Source organism: Schistocerca gregaria, chromosome 3, assembly GCF_023897955.1.
Source record: "Schistocerca gregaria isolate iqSchGreg1 chromosome 3, iqSchGreg1.2, whole genome shotgun sequence".
Lineage (NCBI taxonomy): Eukaryota > Metazoa > Arthropoda > Insecta > Orthoptera > Acrididae > Schistocerca > Schistocerca gregaria.
Window position 1 is genome coordinate 533,862,444 of NC_064922.1, and position 21,990 is coordinate 533,884,433.

Here is a 21,990-nt window from a genome sequence, read left to right on the forward strand (position 1 = left end):
TTCGTACTCTGCCAAGTCTACATCAGGTATTATCGATTAAGCTTGTCGCTCGTTGGAAGTGTTGTCAGACTCAGAGGGCAAGCGTGGTGCGTCCTCAGTGACGTCATTACTGGCCAGATTCTGATTGTCACCGTAAGTCAACTCCGCGGTGCTTCCCGTTTCCGTGCGCGCGTCGGAAGGTCCGGCCTGCTCGGCCATATTCTGTTGATAGGGGGCCCGGCTAGCTACCGCGGCAGCGTACGTCACTTACATGCTAACAACTTGTCCTGGGACAGCCGTCTCGTTAGCCGGCAACTGATCAACACGCCTTCTACTGCACTCACTTCTGACGTGACATGTGGCGTTACATAACGCACAAGTCTGTGGCTGCCCATCATAAATTATGAGAGCGCGATGGCCACAGGTATTCAAGTAAGAAGGGATATGTCGTATGATCTCAGTCTTAATCTGTCTGACTCCATTCAAAACCGGAAATATATATATTGCTCCGACAATTTTTCTGCAATATTAGATATAACCCTACCATAGGACTGAAGAGCTGTAGAGCAGCATTGATTGCTCCGGCAGGGACCTCGAACGGCAGTTCGAAAACTCTCACTGTTCGAATGCCTAGCCCAGCGTGGGAAACAAGAATGTCACTAACGTTTCCGTCTGCATGATTAAATTTCATTTTGCCACCACACTTGTCAACTATCGAGGAGCACAAATTAGAGGAAATCAATTTCAAAAAGACAGAATTGGAAACAAAAGAAAGATGAACGCCAATAATTTCGTCTCCTGTGATATTAACTGTTTCTGAACCCCACCTTTTGATCTCAAAAGCCTTTGGTCTTTTACAGGTCCAATCAAAGTGTATCTAACCGTACCTCTTCTTTCATAGCTAATTTCATTCATTTTGTCATTTTAAATCACTGAATGATGCAAAGTAAACAAAGCGCTCTACTGAGCTTCGTAACATCCACACAACCGCTGTTTACGCCAGCCCTCCTAGCACTGCCGCCACACGTCCGTCCGGCTCGGCGGCCAAGCAGCGAATGCCAACTGAACTACCCAAGCAGGACTCACGCCCCGTCCTCACAGTTTTACTTCTGCAGTACCTCGTCTCCTACTTTCCAAACTTTACAGAAAATCTCCTGCGAAACTTGCAGGACTAGCACTCCTGAAAGAAAGGATATTGCCGAGACATGGCTTAGCCACAGCCTGGGGGTTGTTTTTAGAATGAAATTTTCACTGTACAGCGGAGTGTGCGATGATATGAAACTTCCTGATGGATTAAAACTGTGTGCCGGACCGAGACTCGAACTCGGGACCTTTGCCTCTCGGGGGCAAGTGCTCTACCAACTGAGCTACCCAAGCACGACTCATGCCCCGTCATAACAGCTTTACTTCTGCAGTATCTCGTCTCCTACTTTCCAAACTTTACAGAAGCTCTCCTGCGAACCTTGCAGGACTAGCACTGCTGAAAGAAAGGATATTGCGGAGACATGGCTTAGCCACAGCCTGGGGGTAGTTTCTAGAATGAAATTTTCACTCTACAGCGGAGTGTGCGATGATATGAAACTTCCTGGCAGATTAAAAGTGTGTGCTCCGCAATATCCTTTCTTTCAGCAGTGCTAGTTCTGCAGATTAGCAGGAGATCTTCTGTAAAGTTTGGAAAGTAGGACACGAGGTACTGCAGAAGTAAAGCTGTGAGGACGCGGCGTGGGTCGTGCTTGGGTAGCTCAGTTGGTAGAACACTTGCCAGCGAAAGGCAAAGGTCCCGAGTTCGTGTCTCTGTCCGGCACACAGTTTTAATCTGCCGGGAAGTTTCATATTAATAGCCGGCACGGTAGCTCAGCGTGTTCGGTCAGAGAGCTGGTTGGCCTCTGTAATAAAAAAAACTGAGTGAAACGATCAACAAACGAACTTAACCGGATGTCATGAGACGTCCGCAACGAACAAACACATTATCAACAACGAACAAAATGGAGAGAGGAAAAAAAAAAGTTGGTAAAGCACTTGCCTGCGAAAGGCTAAGATCCCGAGTTCGAGTCTCGGTCTGGCACACAGTTTTAATCTGCCGGGAAGTTTCATATTAGCGCACACTCCGCTGCAGAGTGAAAATGTCATCCCGGTACTCAAAATACAGTTAGCTGTGCAAATGCCAACACAACATTAAATTCAAGTTCAAACACTTTCTCATTAAGTGAATACTGATAAAACTTTGTAATTCTAATGAAAGTGCATAAACGCAACAATTAATAATCTTTTTCTCTTCCTATTTCAGGCAGCTTTTCAAGTAAGGAATGTTACTCAATAAAATGACTGCAGATCAATTTAAAAATGTACTCGACGTGGAGTATTTCTCAAATTGTAAAACTGAACTTTAAACACTATAACTCCACACTAGAAAGCAATCACAACTATTTTTACAGTTGCCGAATAAGTCTTTCAATAACAAATTAGGACACTCGGAATTAAATTCACTAGGATAGGATTCCTGTCCAAATTTGTGATTTGGAATAATCACGGGTGTAAGATAAAGTTTTTAGCAACACCACGATTATTGTTAAAAGCAACCAAATTTCACAAATACCTGGTCCATTTACAGAGTGCCAAATACAAACAATTTTGTGGAAGGCTGGTGGCAATGGTTGCGTAATTTGCAGTGGCTATTAACATGGCGACGATGCGGTCATGGCAGTGTTGTTGGCCTCGCCCTGTTACACATCTTCTTGGCGTCGAAATTATATTTTTACAGTGTCCAATATCATGTCATGATAATAGTATCACTAAATGCAGCCTCCTAGGCCCACACATACTGCTCTGGCCTCAATACTCGAAGAATATATAAGACGCAAAGATCCGCTGCTGCTAGAGAGATGTTAACCACAGCGCTGCTCAGCCCGGACACCTTAGCCGTCACAAGGGACTAGTCGCCACTTGCGCGCCATCCACACCTTTTCCACTCTGCCAGGCTACTTCCGTAGCTGCGGGGCTTCCCCACATCTTTTACATTCAATCCTGCATTCCCTAACTATGTATAATGTCATTTACAGTACATTATATAACAGTCACCCAGTAGTTATTTAAATCCACAAGCATAGTTTAAACATCATTCAAAAAGTTCGCTTAACTGAATTATGTATACATAGTCAAAGAATTTCTAGAACTGATACAACACTCTACATAAACTATATTACAAATTGACATAGAAATATCGATACAGATACAAAATAGGTCGAAAATAGGTGTTACAAGTGTACTCGAGAACTATGAGAAACGTGAAGAATTGTGATCATTCTTCAATAGTGTGACAGTTGAATTCAATAAGGTAAGTTCAAAAATCGTATGAATGGGTACTACATGCTCTAAGCCCAAATCCATATGTGAATCTCTACTTGCTCGTCATCAGCTACCTCTTGAACAACTCGACCATATCTGTATCGTCACCAGTGACGAGAAATGGGGCCTTTACGCTAACATAAGGAAAAGAAAGGTATGACTGAACCGGAACAAAACAGCAACACTCCGTACAAAGACCTGCGCGTACACAAAAGAAATGTTTTACATCTGGTAGAACAGCGAGGGTGTGGTGCGCTATGGATTGGTTCCCTGAGATGTGATCATCAATTTATTGTCAACAACTGCGACGTCTGACAGACGCAATTCAAGAACAGCGACCAAGGAGACTGCATGGAGCGACGCTACTCCATTATGACCCCCGCCCGCTTTCTGCTAAACTGACGAAAAACATTACTCACGAGTTGGATTGAGAAATCCTTCCGCACCCATGCTATGCTTGCACCCTCACATTTTTACCTTTCCCGCTCTCTATCGAACAACTTTCAAGGAACTTCCTTTCAGGATGAAAATTAGCTCCGAACATGGCTCCACGAGCTCTCACCTCAAAACAACGTGATTTCCACAGTCGTGGAACCGAAAAGTTAGCCCGGCGTTGGCAGACTGTTGTAGATAGTGAAGAAAAAGAGTAAAGTCTCTGTTATGTGTATCTTTTGTGTTTATTAATCTTATGGTAAAACGCTACGAACGTGTAGGCCACAATATACATCAAGCTAGTAGGGGTTTTCCCTATTAATTCCATGGTTTCCTTTCTTGAAAATCTTATCACCAGAGTAGTGGAAAATCTCGTATCCCTGTCAGATGCAATCTTGGCATTACGCATTTACATCATACATAATACTCCAATATCAGTGTAGAGGATATGTCCTATCAGTACTAGACATTTTCTGTCCTATGCCATTCACGTGGGAAACTTGTCTGTACGCCACCCTACGAGCCCCAATATCTCTCATTTTATTCTGATTTGAATACGAGAGATATACGATGTACCATCATAATCTCTTTCTTATTCTTTTCTCTGTTGTTTACCCTGTGCAGTACAGCATCCACTTTCTGAGGATTTGACAAATTGTATTTATCACTTAACTTTATTGGTCGGATGCCCTTCCTGACTCCGTTGTGTTCAAGGTAACGTAATGGACGGAAATCGTGTGTACCATCTGTCCGTGAATCGTGGCAACTTGGTTCTTACTTAGACTGTCTGTCTATGGCGTTCCCTGCGACGAAAGTTGGCTATCAGCCCAGGAGTTGCCTAAGCAAACCTCAGAAACAGCTCTAAAATTCCACACACAGGCTGACCAGTCTTGTGCCCCAGTCCAGTATCAGTCCTCCGCGAATATTCGATCCAGGTTTGTCTTCACGTGCCAGCCTCGCAAGCTAGCGCACCGCCTGTTACGCTTTACGAGCAAGTACAATGTTCAACAATGTTTCTCCACATTTACTATCAGGTTCTCAGGTTAAATCTCTTTGTTATAGGCATTATCGAGCGTGAATCCACAACTAAACAAGCGTTTGTGTACTTGACGTCCTCTTTTTAGAATGTGTGTGTGTGTGTGTGTGCGTGCGCGCGCGCGTCAATCAAATGAGAATATAAAAAAAATTATTTTAAAATGAGCTAATAGTCTAGTTCTGGCACCCGGTTTGTATTGATAAAACATGCTCTTACTATGCACTTAATGACAAATAATAAATGATTTGACTGTCAATAGCTGGATTAAATAGTATTCCAAATTATTCGCTGAATCCGAATTTCAAAACATCAGCTGCAATGGGTGTAGATGTACTATCCAGTAGCGACGTATGAAAAGTTGTGCCTGTCCGTGACTCGAAACCGGAATTCCTTTTGATTACGAGCAGTCCATTTAACTACTTCGCTTCCCAGCAACACCCAAATCCAAATCCAAAATTTTGACCAATGAACACTCGTTCAAAGATTTGGAGGTCAATACGTACATGGAAAATAATACCTCGCCCACACCAGGACACTGGGACCATCACAACTGTCACGTTCGACGATATTCCGTGGTACACTACGTGTTGTCACCTCTCGCTAAATGTGGGCACATCCAGCATTCTCGACCATGGTCGTTTTGGTTGTCCAAGTGTTGTGTTGTGGGGGAGGCATAATGTTTCATGGGATTACTGGCATCTAAATCTTTGAACATTAAACACTCACTGGTCAACACTACTATGACACTGTGCTGTCTTTTCAAGCGTACATTCGGTCTGAATACATTTTTGTGGATAATAATGCGCTATCGCATCGAGCAGCGCAGGTAGAGCAGCTCTTGTAACGAAATGTTATCCAGCGATTTGAGAAGTCCCCTCCTTCACCCGACTTAAAACCCATGGAGGACGTGTGGTATGCATAGACTAGCAACGACCGTCCAGCAATTTTCAAGCGCACTGGCTGAGAAGCAGTACACACTGTCACGAGTACTCCTTACCACCCTTGTGGCAAGCATGGGAGCACCCAGCAGAGCATGCAGTGCCGTCCACGACGATCATGTACATTATCAAGAACCGTATCCCACGTTTTGTCATGTCCAGGGTATCATCATGAACCACTCTAACTTCAGTGTGATTAACAGTGTCATTTCTGTTCGTCTCCTTGCGTATTTCTTTCAGTTGCTTTCTGTACTGTAATGTACTGTGCTGTACAGTATTGTGCTGTTAGTGTTCCAGTTCTATTTTTCTGTAGTCCAAGTTTCATAGAGCTATGTTACTAAGCAGTGATACATTATATGCAAGTTAAGTTTTGCACCCCAGCGTAAATATTATGTTTCAGATGGGTAGAAACTATATAGCGAATACAGAAAACGCTAAATGAATTGCAGAATTTAAAAAAAATGCAAAACAAGTTTTTTGTCAAAATTTTTCGATTAAAAAGGTTGCTGAGAATTTTGAAATACCTTTTAGCACACAGCACATCAGGTTAAAGGAAATGGGAATAAAGAGTGGGAATGAATCGAACCCGAGCTAAGGAAAGAGATTTGCACACTATGTTGAAACACCAGAAGCGACAGTGTGTTTCAAAAATGGTTCAAGAAGTATGAAATTCAACTTCCTATCAAATCAATTTGCAAGTACAGTGTGTCAATATGTAAAAGGACAATATTCACACAATCTCTGACCGTTACTTAATAGAGATATTAATGAGATTTTTGTATGATTCTCATTTTGAGACACTATTCCAGCTATACCTGATGTGAATATAAAAACTATCACAGGTTTTGTTCAAATCTCGACGAAATATCCACAAGAGACTGACACAGCTGAAGCAGAGTCTAGCATTTACACTGGTTTCTAAAGCCCTACAGAGATTGGAACATCTAATCTGAAAAAAGAAGCCCGCATCTCGTGGTCGTGCGGTACCGTTCTCGCTTCCTACGCCCGGGTTCGATTCCCGGCGGGGTCAGGGATTTTCTCTGCCTCGTGGTGGCTGGGTGTTGTGTGATGTCCTTAGGTTAGTTAGGTTTAAGTAGTTCTAAGTTCTAGGGGATTGATGACCATAGATGTTAAGTCCCATAGTGCTCAGAGTCATTTGAACCTTTTTTAAAAAAAAATGAAAACAGACCAAGATGAGAACGTTAAAGCCAAAGAAAATAACGTATTTATGTTAGCATAAGATGGAGATATTCAAGGAGAAGGAGAAGAAAATGATTACAATAAAGAAGATAATGTAGAAGAAGATAATCGTCAAAATGAGGAAGATGATGTTAATGAGTGGAAGATTCTGTTCAACAAACCAGCAACAGATGTCGACTATCGCTACTGGTATGACTCAAATAAAGTGGTAGAGCTATCAGTTTTTTTTCGATAGCTTGGAATGTGGTAAGCAGTAATTGGCATGATAAATAAATACACAAATGAAAAAACGTTTTGTATCACCTCGGTTCCGAGAGTTCCGGAATCTGTATAGAAAACTGGAATAGAGATCAACATAAACATCATTTCCGTCCTTTTTCCTGTTCATGAAAACAACACATTACATGTTGTACCACCATACAGAGTGACCTTCAGAGGTGGTCCTTCAGATTGCTGTACACACCGGTTCCTCTAATACCCAGTAGCACTTCCTCTTGCACTGATGCAAGCCTGTATTTGTCGTGGCATACTATCCACAAGTTCATGAAGGCACTGTTGGTCCACATTGTCCCACTCCTCAACGGTGATTCGGCGTAGATCCCTCAGAGTGGTTGGTGGGTCACGTCATCCATAAACAGCCCTTTTCAATCTATCCCATGCATGTTCGATAGGATTCATGTCTGGTGAACAAAACTGGTTCAAATGGCTCTGCGCACTGTGGGACTTAACTTCTGAGGTCATCAATCCCCTAGAACTTGAACTACTTAAACCTAACTAACCTAAGGACACCAAACACATCCATGCCCGAGGCAGGATTCGAACCTGCGACCGTAGCGGTCGCGCGTTTCCAAACTGTAGCGCCTAGAACCGCTCGGCCACTTCGGCCAGACTCTGGAGAACATCCTGGCCTCCCTATTCGAGCGATGTCGTTATCCTGAAGGATGTCATTCATAAGATGTGCACGATGGAGGCGCGATTTATCGTCCATGAAGACGAATGACTCGCCAATATGCTGCCGATATGGTTGCACAGTCGGTCGGAGGATGATATTCACGTATCGAACAGCCGTTACGGCGCCTTCTATGACCACCAGCACCGAACGTCGGCCCCACATAATGCCACCCCAAAACATCAGGGAACCTTCACCTTTTTGCACTCGCTGGACAGCGTCTGTAAGACGTTCGGCGTGACCAGGTTGCCTCCAAATACGTCTCCGACGATGCCTGGTTGAAGCAATATGCGACGCTCATCGGTGAAGAGAACATAATTCCAATCCTGAGCAGTCCATTCGGCATGTTGTTGGGCCCATCTGTACCACGGTGCATGGTGTCATGGTTGCAAAGATGGACCTCGCCATGGACGTCGGGAGTGAAATTGCACATCATGCAGCCTACTGCGCACAGTTTGAGTCGTAACACGACGTCCTGTGGCTGCAAGAAAAGCCATATTCAAGATGGCGGCGTTGCTATCAGGACGCGATAGAACCGCGGTATTGACCGTCTAGGCATGGCTGAACTACAGACAACACGAGCTGTGTACCTCCTTCCTGGTGGAATGACTAAAACTGATCGGTTGTCGGGCCCCCTCCATCTAACAGGCGCTGCTCGTGCGTGGATGTTTACACCTTCGGGCGGCTTTAGGGACATCTATGAACCGTCAAAGGGACTGTGTCTATGATACAATATCCTCAGTTAACGTCCATATTCAGGAGTTCTGGGAACCGCGCTGATGCAAAACTGTTTTTGATGTGAGTAATATCTATTGAAGACAAACTTCGCGAAGCATAGATTATTGCTGGACGTTCACACTGGTTGTGTAAAATAAAGTGCAAAACACAATTGCGGAATGAAAAGTTCGTATGAAAACTTGCCGTCAGTTGACAGACATCGACAAAAGGTGCATTTCGCGAATCCAAGTAATTTGTAAATAGCTACGTAATTATTGCACGGTATTTCACGTACTAAACGGCATGTACTGGATCTTGTGAACAGATGATGAAGTATCGTATTCTATTTCAGAGAAAAATTGAACATACAGATAGAATTATAGAGCCAGTATTACAAGCTGGGCGTCACAGACCATGGAAATATGTAAAAACATTAAATATGTGAAAATTCGTAATTTTAACATGTACAATCTAATCTCTGAATATCCCTCACTATAGCTAGAATGTACATAATACACTCCTCGAAATGGAAAAAAGAACACATTGACACCGGTGTGTCAGACCTACCATACTTGCTCCGGACACTGCGAGAGGGCTGTACAAGCAATGATCACACGCACGGCACAGCGGACACACCTGGAACCGCGGTGTTGGCCGTCGAATGGCGCTAGCTGCGCAGCATTTGTGCACCGCCGCTGTCAGTGTCAGCCAGTTTGCCGTTGCATACGGAGCTCCATCGCAGTCTTTAACACTGGTAGCATGCCGCGACAGCGTGGACGTGAACCGTGTGTGCAGTTGACGGACTTTGAGCGAGGGCGTATAGTGGGCATGCGGGAGGCCGGGTGGACATACCGCCGAATTGTTCAACACGTGGGCGTGAGGTCTCCACAGTACATCGATGTTGTCGCCAGTGGTCGGCGGAAGGTGCACGTGCGCGTCGACCTGGTCGACCTGGGACCGGACTGCAGCGACGCACGGATGCACGCCGAGACCGTAGGATCCTACGCAGTGCCGTAGGGGACCGCACCGCCACTTCCCAGCAAATTAGGGATACTTTTGCTCCTGGGGTATCGGCGAGGACCATTCGCAACCGTCTCCATGAAGCTGGGCTACGGTCCCGCACACCGTTAGGCCGTCTTCCACTCACGCCCCAACATCGTGCAGCCCGCCTCCAGTGGTGTCGCGACAGGCGTGAATGGAGGGACGAATGGAGACGTGTCGTCTTCAGCGATGAGAGTCGCTTCTGCCTTGGTGCCAATGATGGTCGTATGCGTGTTTGGCGCCGTGCAGGTGAGCGCCACAATCAGGACTGCATACGACCGAGGCACACAGGGCCAACACCCGGCATCATGGTTTGGGGAGCGATCTCCTACACTGGCCGTACACCTCTGGTGATCGTCGAGGGGACACTGAATAGTGCATGGTACATTCAAACCGTCATCGAACCCATCGTTCTACCATTCCTAGACCGGCAAGGGAACTGGCTGTTCCTACAGGACAATGCACGTCCGCATGAATCCCGTGCCACCCAACGTGCTCTAGAAGGTGTAAGTCAACTACCCTGACCAACAAGATCTCCGGATCTGTCCCCCATTGAGCATGTTTGGGACTGGATGAAGCGTCGTCTCACGCGGTCTGTACGTCCAGCACGAACGCTGGTCCAACTGAGGCGCCAGGTGGAAATGGCATGGCAAGCCGTTCCACAGGACTACATCCAGCATCTCTACGATCGTCTCCATGGGAGAACAGCAGCCTGCATTGCTGCGAAAGGTGGATATACACTGTACTAGTGCCGACATTGTGCATGCTCTGTTGCCTGTGTCTATGTGCCTGTGGTTCTGTCAGTGTGATCATGTGATGTATCTGACCCCAGGAATGTGTCAATAAAGTTTCCCCTTCCTGGGACAATGAATTCACGGTGTTATTATTTCAATTTCCAGGAGTGTAGTTCATGCTAAATGATGTATGCAAGGTCCTTGACAGGGATTGTTTTGTACTATGTTCAGTCAACTATGTGCATCTCACTTTCTTTGGAGTGTCACCCAAGTACTCATCTAACTTCCTTTGGAATGTAGTCTTTTTTGTATCTAGAGTATTTTTGTATTATATATGTATGTATGTATGTTTGCGTGTGTACGTGTGAATGATAAAGTATAAAAACATTATACAATATTTTCTCTGAAGATCCCTTGGCCTATATACCGTATGCATATAACTTTTCGTTGGAATGTAATTGATTTACAATAAAAATTATATGTAAAGTATTTTTGTTTAATCCCCCTTCCCCTCCCCAACTCCTTCTTCTGTAATATATTACGGAGATAGAGATGAAATTTACTCATCAGATAGAATTTTGGCGCTTATGTATTTTATTAAGATTGAAAAATCTGTTAGAGAGAATACTTCTGAGCGTAGCGAAAAATTCAGGTGTGTGTGTGTGTGTGTGTGTGTGTGTGTGTGTGTGTGTGTGTGTGTGTGTAGGCAAGCATATAAAACTTTTTGATCTCCTTTTCTTCTTCTTTCTCCTGTGCCTTTTACCTTCATTGGGCAGGTCTACTTGCTTATTAACGAGTTTGGCATGGTTATTTTAAGGAGTGACACGGTGCCTTCTTGTAACCTTTCCATTACTCACAGGACGGTATATGTGTACCGAAACTGTCTGTATGTAGTGTTTTTTTATGTGGAAATGAGTGAAAGTTTTCTAAATGCGAATCATGCAACTGAGGTGGGACTTTGGTACCACCCCACCGTCTAAAAATCACGTTCATATTAGTTTCGACACTAACCCATGTCGTTAATCTGCCTGGCTGATTCGATTCGGATCTGGGGCGCCTCCCTTTCGGTGTGGCCGAGCGGTTCTAGGCGCTTCAGTCTGGAACCGTGTGACCGCTACGGTCGCAGGTTCGAATTCTGCCTCGGGCATTGATGTGTAGTTAGGTTGAAGTAGTTCTAAATTCCAGGGGACTGATGACCTCAGATGTTAAGTCCCATAGTGCTCAGAGCCATTTGAACCATTTGAACCTCCACTTCCCGGATGCAGCACTGTAACACACACTCCTATCCCGAGGAGTTTTTCTAAACTTTTCGATAAATAAATTTAGCATAATGAAGAAAAATAAACTACATGTATAAGCGTCATCCAATAAGGTCAACAACGCCACTATGAAACACGCAGGCAAATCATCAGACAGTATTGAGCACGTATTCCTTAGAAATGGGATTAAAATTGTATTCCGGATATCAGCTAACACAAAAAGACGGTTGTGTCATAAGTTGCCACATAAAAATAATAAATATTGGAATCAGGGATCTATAAAATATCATGCTATGACTGCGAAAAAGTTATGCCAGCCAGACAGGCGGGTCCTTTGACATGATATTTAAAGAGCACACCTGTGTCAGCAATAAGACACAATTGCTCTGCGGAGCAAATGTAAAAACACTTCGTACCCGGAGGAATTAGCGCCGGCGACACACAGCAGAATGTCAACTCGATTGTCCGTATCGCCTCTTCGAAGCTAAACAGCATTACCTTACATATCTAGTAGCCGTAAGTGCAGCGCCATCAGCCGTCGGAAATTGGTACTATAAGGTTTGATCGTTCGTTACTTTTATCGCGAAGATCTTAGTCTGTTCTTAAATATTTTCTTATTGATTTAATGACCAGTATTTTATTTTTATATTTTATGAATAACTGTTGAAATATTATTGTTATATTTGTCATATTTTACGGTTTTCAAAAGTAAAGATTGTCTTAATGGGATCTGCATATGTAGCGCAAAGAGTGGGGAAGGGAAAGTACACTTAGTTGCACCTATATAATTTCTGGATTTTTGGTTTTACGTTTTGTCTGACAATTTCCGAATATGTGTTCATCAAATTACAGTTTTCGGCATGATTTACCTCACCAGACCTAGTGAAAATATTGTTACTGGCTTTAAGGTTTTAGTATAAACTTGCTTTTCTGTAGCGTCTGAAGATCTTTGTAGCCAAAACCTGATGTTATTGATCCATAAAAAGTGATTCAGTCAAGAAATATAAAAATCGTCTTAATAAAGCTTAAACGAAATGTTTTTTCTCAATAGTTGAATATTTTCGTACACAGTACCTAAAGCGGCTTGTGGAAATACTGTCAATGTTTCTGAACGCTGTGGGCTTTGGCAGAAAGTATGTCCTATGCTGTTATTTGCTTTAAAAGAATTTTGCCACCACCGCCATCTTGAATTTTTTAACCACTGTGAGAAATACTGCAGTAAAACTACATACTTTTGAACATGATGGCCTTTGGCAAAAATTTGGTGCGCTATGTCGAAAAATAAAAAAGGTTTAGCCCAAACACGTAAGTAGTTTTTATTTTTGCACGGACTTTTCAAACGTCCCTCTTAAGTGAGGAATAATATTGTGTATTGGAATCCTGAATAAACCCAACCTGCTTTTGGAAAAAAAAGATGCATTACTTACTGAATGCCCCTCGCATTTTCCCAATTGCACAATGTCGAGACGCGTACTGGGACTTTTCTGACACCCTGTAGATGTATACATGTTTCCTGCTGTGGAACTGCGAGAGGACGACAGGCCAGTGAAACACCCCAAACCAACGTAGGAGCCACGGAGAATTCAAAGGAGAAACGCTAGTGCAACAGTAAAATGCAGCTGGCAGTTCTGCTAATACGTAAAATTTAAGTATAACATTCGCGTCGCTTTTCCTGTATCCGGACCACTGATACGCAACTACACCTATATTATGCATTGGGCTATAAAACTTGGGACCTTTTTAGCAAAGAAAGTCAATGTGATCATCGGCAGTTCTCTTTCCGCTGCTCGTCCGCCGCTTTAAGACGCCAGAGACAGCGACTTTACGACACTCTGCGGATGGACCACCTGCCTCCCTCCGCCGTCTGCATTCTCACGCCGCTGTATGGCGCGCAGGCTCGTGCGTCGCGGTACCGCTGCCTGCCGTCAACACCGGCGCATCTTCGTCCGCTGCCGCACCGTATTTCATGAGCGCCTGCAACCCATTTTTACTGCCAGGCCGTTCGCTTTACAGCCCTGCAGGCAGCGAGTATAAAATTGCGAGGGCAACCCCACCCTCCGTGTCAGAACAGTTTAGATCATCGCGTGACTTTTATTACTTCTCTTGCAAGAAAATTTCACACTCTCTTGCGATGCAATGAAATTTTGATTCCAAGTGGTTCCAAGGGTTTCATGAGGCTCAGTTGCATTTAAATCGTCTTGTGATACGTATCTCTTTTTCTGCGTCTCGAGTTGGCGGTGATAAAGGTCGTTCTCACGGCAGAGACGAGCTGACATCACACAGCCGAAATTCTTCCCACAGGTTTACTACTGAGAAGGTGCAAAGGATGGAATTGGGTGAACGGATCAGGGAAGGAGGAACAAAATTTCTGTGTTTTTCGAACGGCTCAGTAGATGTCTGCTTACTGAGGAAAAGTTTCAGGGAATGTGGAAACCGCACAACAAACAATACTGATTGCTTATTTCTTTCGTCAGTGCTGAGATTCTGTTTATCGTTTGCTCCGATGTCATACACAGTTTTTTTCGCCTTTTTCGCCTCATTTGAGTTACGTTAGGGCAAGATTTTATGGACAAAATCACCCTGTTTTAACGGCACCATATGGTTTCGTAGGTGAAGTGTTTGACGTAACAGTCTCGCCCTCATTTAACTCGTCAGTGTACTAGTCTGACATTGTTCTACGATTTTCGTATCATAAGCTGAAACGGCACATACGATTTATTACAGTTCATCCAGTTATCCAATCTTCTCTCATACTTGTGATGCGTGTGTACACAGAAGCTACCGAAACATAAATGTTCTTTCATCGTTCTATTTACATCTCATCACTCTGAGTAAAAAATGGAAAAAGGTTGTGACATTGCTGTCTGGAAGGAATTGTTGAAACACTTAACTGGAAGTAACTTTTATATTTGAGGTATCATGATACCTACACTTAAGACATGTTACTTTTATATTCGTATACATTTCAGTGATGTGCGCGTTTTTGATGGTGTTAGTGTGATTAAGAAAGTCAGTTAAATATATTCCTTTTCATGAGAAGTCTCCGACATTGAAAATGTTCATGCTGTGGGTACAGTAAATTAACAGTGCAGAGAATGATAGATATTTTAACAAACACCACTTGCTTCCACGGTGTTACCGAGATTATCCCAGTCCTTAGAAAGTAAAAGTTATGAAATAGTTCTATAGTGTTAAAATTATTTTATTTATATTTTTGGAAGTGCAGTACACAGATTACAAAGTAAAACCTTTAGCAAATAAAATATGAGAGTAATTTCATCAGAAGTAAGACTTTTATTGTAGCAACCAGAAAATAGGATAAAAAAATTCTTGTGTGGTTGAAAATGGAAGGATGTTGGTGTGAGTGTTCACCTTCTGCAACATCATCAGCTAGGTATAAACGCAAATGAATGTATGTGCGAAGAAGGATTAATGATTTGTCATGAACATAAAATTACAGGCAAATATTTTAAGTTCGAAAAGTTTCAACAGGGTGTTATTCGAATAAAGTTGAAAGAAAATATCGACGAAACAGTCTCCAAATAGGGCAGCGCCCTCAAAAAGAACATGTCTAACATGAATCATCTTGGATTATTTCTACGACACCCTGTACCCATTCCCCCCAACTTTACTGCTAGGAGTGAAATGTCGTCAAGGCTGTCACCACATAGCGTAACGGCTCTGAAAACAGACGATCACAAAAAGATATCAGTCATTTTGCATTACTTTTATGTCGCCCCCTCTCCGAATGGGGATAGCCGTGTTTCACTTCTAACAAATTTTCTTTCAGTCAGTGGTTCACACATGTAGAAGGTTTGGCTGAAATTACTCCAAGAGTTGAAAAGTTATGCTGAAACAAAGCTATTCACATACAAAACAATAGTGTTTTCTTCCATATAACACATTTCTCAATACATCATTTGGAAGCGAAGAGCTAGGAAACTTTTTTTGCAAAGGTACTTATTAATCAGTATCTCCTATTAAACGAAGGGGGTCGGCGCTTATATATGGTACGCCTTATGATCGAGAACTGTTGTGTACCACAAAATGGTGTCCGGTTACTTATGGAACGAGTGCCGTCATACTGGTGTGCAGACTGCGTGCTATGTTTGAGTAAATATCTAATACAACAGTGCGTACACGTCAGAAGATGAAGTAACACATTCCAAAATCAGTTGCTTTAGAAAAAACATTTCACTTGCAGCAGAGGAGGTGTACTGACAACACATTTCAAGACATTAGCTGCTGTCGGAGTGCCTACTATCCCTTCATCAAGAAAATAATACAGTACATTTACTTACGGAATTCTTAAAGAAAACCGCCAGTTGCAGGAGATCTACAACACAAAATAATTGAATGAGAATATGTCCAAATAATTAAGCTGCTTTCCGCTTTGGTGAGCAATCCCAGCAAACGCTTTCAGTCAGTGCCTATAACACAATGCACCAGTACGTTATTCACAAGGAAGCCGAAATTCAAAGTATACAGCGCAAATAATGAACATCAGCCGTGGCTCTTTACAGGAAATACTGCATACATAACAGTCTGTTTCCCGATTCGTTACGTTGTATGACAGCCTTGACATTACACTCCCAGCAGTAAGGATGGACGTGGGACTGGGAAGGGAGTGTCGTAAAAATAATAGAAAGCTACTAATGTTAGATAAACTTTTTTGAAGGCGCTAGACTATTTGGTTACTGTCTCGTCGGCATACAGCTAAAACATAATTGGGACCGCTGTCTCATTGAAAACAGACATGATGAGAATTGTGGCTATTGTGTAATACAAGTTTTATAATTTGAAACAGCAACCAGACACAAGTATGGTTTAAAAGTTTATTTAAAACATACTATTAGCGAAACCGGATTTATCACAAATCCATCTTCAGGTGGCTCTTACACATTTTCTTCATCCGTTTTGTAGTCATCATTGTAATTTTTCACTAAGATAAAAAATATTTTCGTTCAAATTAAGTATCGTAAACTAACAAAAGACCTTTTTTCTTATGTCTTTCACAGAAAGACAAGTGAAATGATTTTAAAGTTATTTAAACATTAAATAAGGCGAAAAATTACGTGCGTCTGTTTCTGTGTGACAAATTCGTCATGTATTTGTATTACATCCTTAAACTAATGCGTTTTGGCACATGCACTATAGAAATGCTGTTAAATTCTCTGAAAACTGTTTCAGCACGCAGAATTCTCTTTTATGGCAGCCCATGCGCTCAACGTTTACAAAACGTGTCCAAGCTTCACATAAGTAACAATAATATTATCAAATTTCTAAGGATTTGATCTTTTAAATAAAATCTGCAAACGTAATATTGTTTCAAAACTACAGGAGCACAAATTACTTACATGTAGCTACAAAACTCTCATGTGACACTGCCAATCTAGGGTCAAGTGAAAAAAAATAATACAACACCTTCGCATGCACACTAATGTAACAAAAGCCATGGGATACCTCCTAATATCGTGTCGTAGTTCCTTTTGCCCGGTTTAGTACAGCAATGCGACGTGGCATGGATTCAACAAGTTGCAAGAAGTATTGAATCATACTGCCGCTATAACCGTCCGCAGTTGCGAAAGTGTTATTGGTACAGGATTTGTGCATGAACTGACCTCTCGATTATGTCCCATAAATTTTCGGTGCCACTCATGTCGGGTGAACTGGGTGGCCAAATCATTCGCTCGAATTGTCCAAAACGTTCTCCAAACAACTCGCGACAAATTGTGCTCTTGTGGTATGGCGCACTGTCATCCATAAAAATTCCATCCTTGTTTGGGAACAAGAAGTCCTTGTTGACTACAGATTGTCTCCAAGTAGCTGAATATAACCGTTTCCAGTCAATGATCGGTTCAGTTGGACCAGAGGACCCAGTCCATTCCCTGTAAACACAGCTCACATCATTATGAAGCCACCATCAACTTGTACATTGCCTTGTTGACTATTTGGGTCCATGGCTTTGTGGGATCTGTGCCACACTCTAACCCCACCATCCGCTCTTACCTATTGAAATCGAGACTGATCTAAGCAGCCCACAGTTTTCCAGTCGTCTAGGATGGAACCGATATGGTCACGAGGCCAGGAGAGGAGATGTTAGCAAAGGCACTGACGTAGATCGTCTGCTACCATTAACGCCGAATTGTCCTAACCGATGCGTTCGTCGCATATCCCACACTGATTTCAGTGATTATTTCACGAAGTTTAGCTGGTCTGTTAGCATTGACAACACTAAGCAAACGCCGCTGTTCTCGGTCGTTAAGAAGGCCATCAGCCACTGCATTGTCTGTGGTGAGAGGTAATCTGAAACGTGGTATTCTTTGCACAGTCTTGACACTGTGCTTCTTGGAATACTGAATTCCCTAACGATTTACGAAATGGAAAGCTCCATGCGTCTGACTCCAACTACCAGTTCGCTTTCAAAGTCATGTGGCGACAATAACGTCGGAAACCTTTTCACAAGAATCACCGGAGTACAAATGACAGCTCCGCCAATGCACTGCCCTTTTATACATTGTGCACGCCACACTACTGCCATCTGTATACACGTATATGGCTATCCAAGGCCTTTTGTCACCTCAGTGTAAAGCCAACAAACTCATTACCAAATACGTGCTTTCAGCAAATAACACAATTAGCAATGAATATAAGTCTCTAAGACATATCAACAATAAACTAATTCCAGAATGAAATGCTCACTCTGCAGATGAGTGTGCGCTGATATGAAACTACCTGACAGATTCAAATTGTGTGCCAGATCGAAACGCAAAATCAGACCTTTACCTTTCGCGGGCAAGTGCTCCACCACCTCAGTTACCCAAGCACGAGTGGTAAGCCGTCCTCGCAGCTTTACTTCCGCTCGTACCTCACCTCCTTCATTCAAAAAGATTTCCCGCGTAATTTTCAGGATAAGTACCAGTGGAAGAAAAGATATTGCGTACACATGGCTTAGTCACAGGATGGGGGATGTTTCCAGAGTGAAATCATTTGCCCGCGATAGTCAAAGAATCGGAGATCGAGTCTCGGTCCGGCACATAGTTTTAATCTGCGAGGAAGTTTCATATCAGCACACACACCACTCCTGAGAGAAAATTCATTCCCGAAATCTCTCCCAGGTTGTGAATAAACCATGTCTCCACAATATCCTTTCTTCCAAGAGAGCTAGTGCTGTTAGTATCGCAGGCAAACGTCTTTGAAGTTTGGAAGTTAGGTGATGTACTGGTCGATCTAAAGCTGCGTGGATTGGTCGCAAGGCGTGCGATTGGTAGAGCACTTGCCTGCGGAAGACAAAGGTCCCAAGTTCGAGGTTTGGCGAGACACACAGTTCTAATAAACTAATTGTTAACGGAGCTCTCATGGTAAAGGCCGATTACGGATATTCTGCACTCTTTGTGTATGAAAGAGAATACATTTTAAAAACTAAAATTTTTCAGATTTTTAAGTACACAAAACCAGAATTAGGTTCAAAAGCAAAATTTCAGTCTAAACACCGTAAGCTCCTCAGCAGCTGGAAATTCGTCTTAAATAAATATGAAACTCGGGACAGGACACACCTAAATCCAACTACACCGAAATTTTGTGCACGATCTAACACTCAGAAATAAATCTGCCCCATAAAACCAGTAGTAAACTCAACAAAGAGCCCACGGGGCAGAATAAGAAAAAAAGAAGGAATAACTTGTCACAAACCACAATTTTGAAAACTGACATACCACTGGAAACAAGGTTGAACTCAAAGAACGTATCAAAGACATCATCATACGCCACCAACTAGACTTGCTTCAATAGATATCGTTAACCCTTACACTAATATTAAAGTCGAAGAAATAATACAAACTTACTAAAGCACAAAAAACTCAATCCACCTGACATATATGAATTACTACATATTCTCATGCTTGTACTGCTTCATAATTATTTTACTTACAATTAAGAAGTATAAATAATGAAATAGTATAAACAAAATTTGACTGGAATACTCTATTTCAAATTCTGAGGGTGGCAGTGGTAAATACAGGGAGCGAAAGGCTATTTAGAACTTTTACTGAAAGCAGATGGCAGTTATAAGAGTCGAGGGGCATGAAAGGGAAGTAGTGGTTGGGAAGGGAGTGAAACAGGGTTGTAGCCTCTCCCTGATGTTATTCAATCTGTATACTGAGCAATAAGTCAAGGAAACAAAAGAAAAATTCGGAGTAGGTATTAAAGTCCATGGAGAAGAAATAAAAACTTTAAGGTTCGCCGATGACATTGTGTTTCTGTCACAGACAGCAAAGGACTTACAAGAGCAGTTGAATGGAATGGATAGTGTCTTGAAAGGAGGGTATAAGATGAACATCAACAAAAGCAAAACGAGGATAATGGAATGGAGTCGAATTAAGTCGGGTGATGCTGAGGGAATTAGATTAGGAAATGAGACACTTAAAGAAGTAAAGGAGTTTTGCTATTTGGGGAGCAAAATAACTGATAATGGTCGAAGTAGAGAGGATATAAAATGTAGAGTGGTAATGGCAAGGAAAGTGTTTCTGAAGAAGAGAAATTTGTTAACATCGAGTATAGATTTAAGTGTCAGGAAGTCGTTTCTGAAAGTATTTGTATAGAGTGTAGCCATGTATGGAAGTGAAACATGGACGATAAATAGTTTGGACAAGAAGAGAATAGAAGCTTTCGAAATGTGGTGCTACAGAAGAATGCTGATGATTAGATGGGTAGATCACATAACTAATGAGGAGGTATCGAATAGAATTGTGGAGAGGAGGAGTTTGTGGTACAACAAGAAGAAGGGACCGGTTGGTAGGACATGTTCTGAGGCATCAAGGGATAAACAAATTTAGCATTGGAGGGCAGCGTGAAGGGTAAAAATCATAGAGGGAGACCAAGAGGTGAATACACTAAGCAGATTCAGAAGGATGTAGGCTGCAGTACGTACTGGGAGATGAACAAGCTTGCACAGGATAAAGTAGCATGGAGAGCTGCATCAAACCAGATTCAGGACTGAAGACCACAACAAACAACATAAATAAAATGATGTACTTGTAAATTGGGGGCAGTCAAAATGGACTATTAGCTGATATTGATATTAACCATCTGGAGAAAAACTTCTTCCCATGCAATAATCAAATAAACAAAAAAGTAATTTACTACACAAGATATATAGATGACACTTTCATTCTGTTTGATGTTAACAGCACTAAAATTGATGTCTTACCAGAAGATGAGAGGAAATTACGTAACAACATCAAATTCACAGCTAAACATGAAATAAACTTTAGCATTAACTTCTTGGATGTTGAAATAACCAACATAAATTAAGAACATTACTGTGGCATGTTTATAAAGCCAACTATCACAGAGGTTAGCACATCCTGCCACCTAAACTACCTAAAAATATATAACTTCAGGCCAGTGGTTCACCACCTGCATAAAATTCACCTCAGCTCCAGCAAACAACAAAAAATAGTTAGCATAATTAAATCAGTTGCCCACAGTAAAGAACATAATGCTTCACCAATAGCTCTCTCAAAAAATAAAACCAAAAGTTGATAACAATAAACTGCTGAAAGAAACAACATATACGGCAATTGAGAAGTACGAAGGACACAAAATCAGCAAAGTACGCAGTCAAACCATATATAGGCCCACTGTCATGCAAAATTTCGAACGTTTTTGGAAACAAAAACTTCGACACCTGTTTTTTCACAATTAAATTTCGACAAAGAGTTATATGCGCACTCCGGCCGGCTATGGATACTTCCTGCGAAATTTATTTCGAATGTAGTTAGCAGCGCAGAAGTAATACATTTAAACGTCATGCACGATGCGGCAGTTTCTCGCGTATCTCATTCTTCATAACGTCATATACCCTGATAGATGGTTATTAGGCACTCTCACAGTGACTATCGCCTCACAACAAGAGATATGTGTACCACGTTTGGCTGAAAATTTCTTCTCTTTTCGTCCTTCAGATAAATTTGATCACTTTCTCCAGTCATATATTTTACTATGCTATACACACTATACAGTGTCTTAACACTTTCACTACTTTAACGTCTTTGAAAGTTTTACATTTGTTCATTAAGTGGAGCTATGCCACGTCTTGTAACGTTTCTACTGCCATAAATTATAGAATAATGTATGTTGAAATAGTTTTCAGAGAATTTAACAGCAACTACATAGCGTAGGTGCCAAAAACAATTACGTTTAAGATGTATAACACGAATCCACCACGAGTTTGTTGCACAGAAATAGACATCTGATACATATTCATCACATTTTATGCTTTCATAATTTTAAAATCACTTCACGTATGTTTCTGTGAAGGTCAGAAAAAAAGTATTTTGTTAGTGTACTTAATTTTGAA

General features: G+C 42.1%; 1 non-coding gene across 1 annotated transcript; it reads right to left on the reverse strand.

Annotated features, from left to right (window-relative positions):
• Window positions 1–1,282: 1,282 nt before the first annotated feature.
• Window positions 1,283–1,357, reverse strand: Trnas-cga (transfer RNA serine (anticodon CGA)). The gene has a single exon. It is a non-coding gene; the product is annotated as a tRNA-Ser (tRNA).
• Window positions 1,358–21,990: the final 20,633 nt, after the last annotated feature.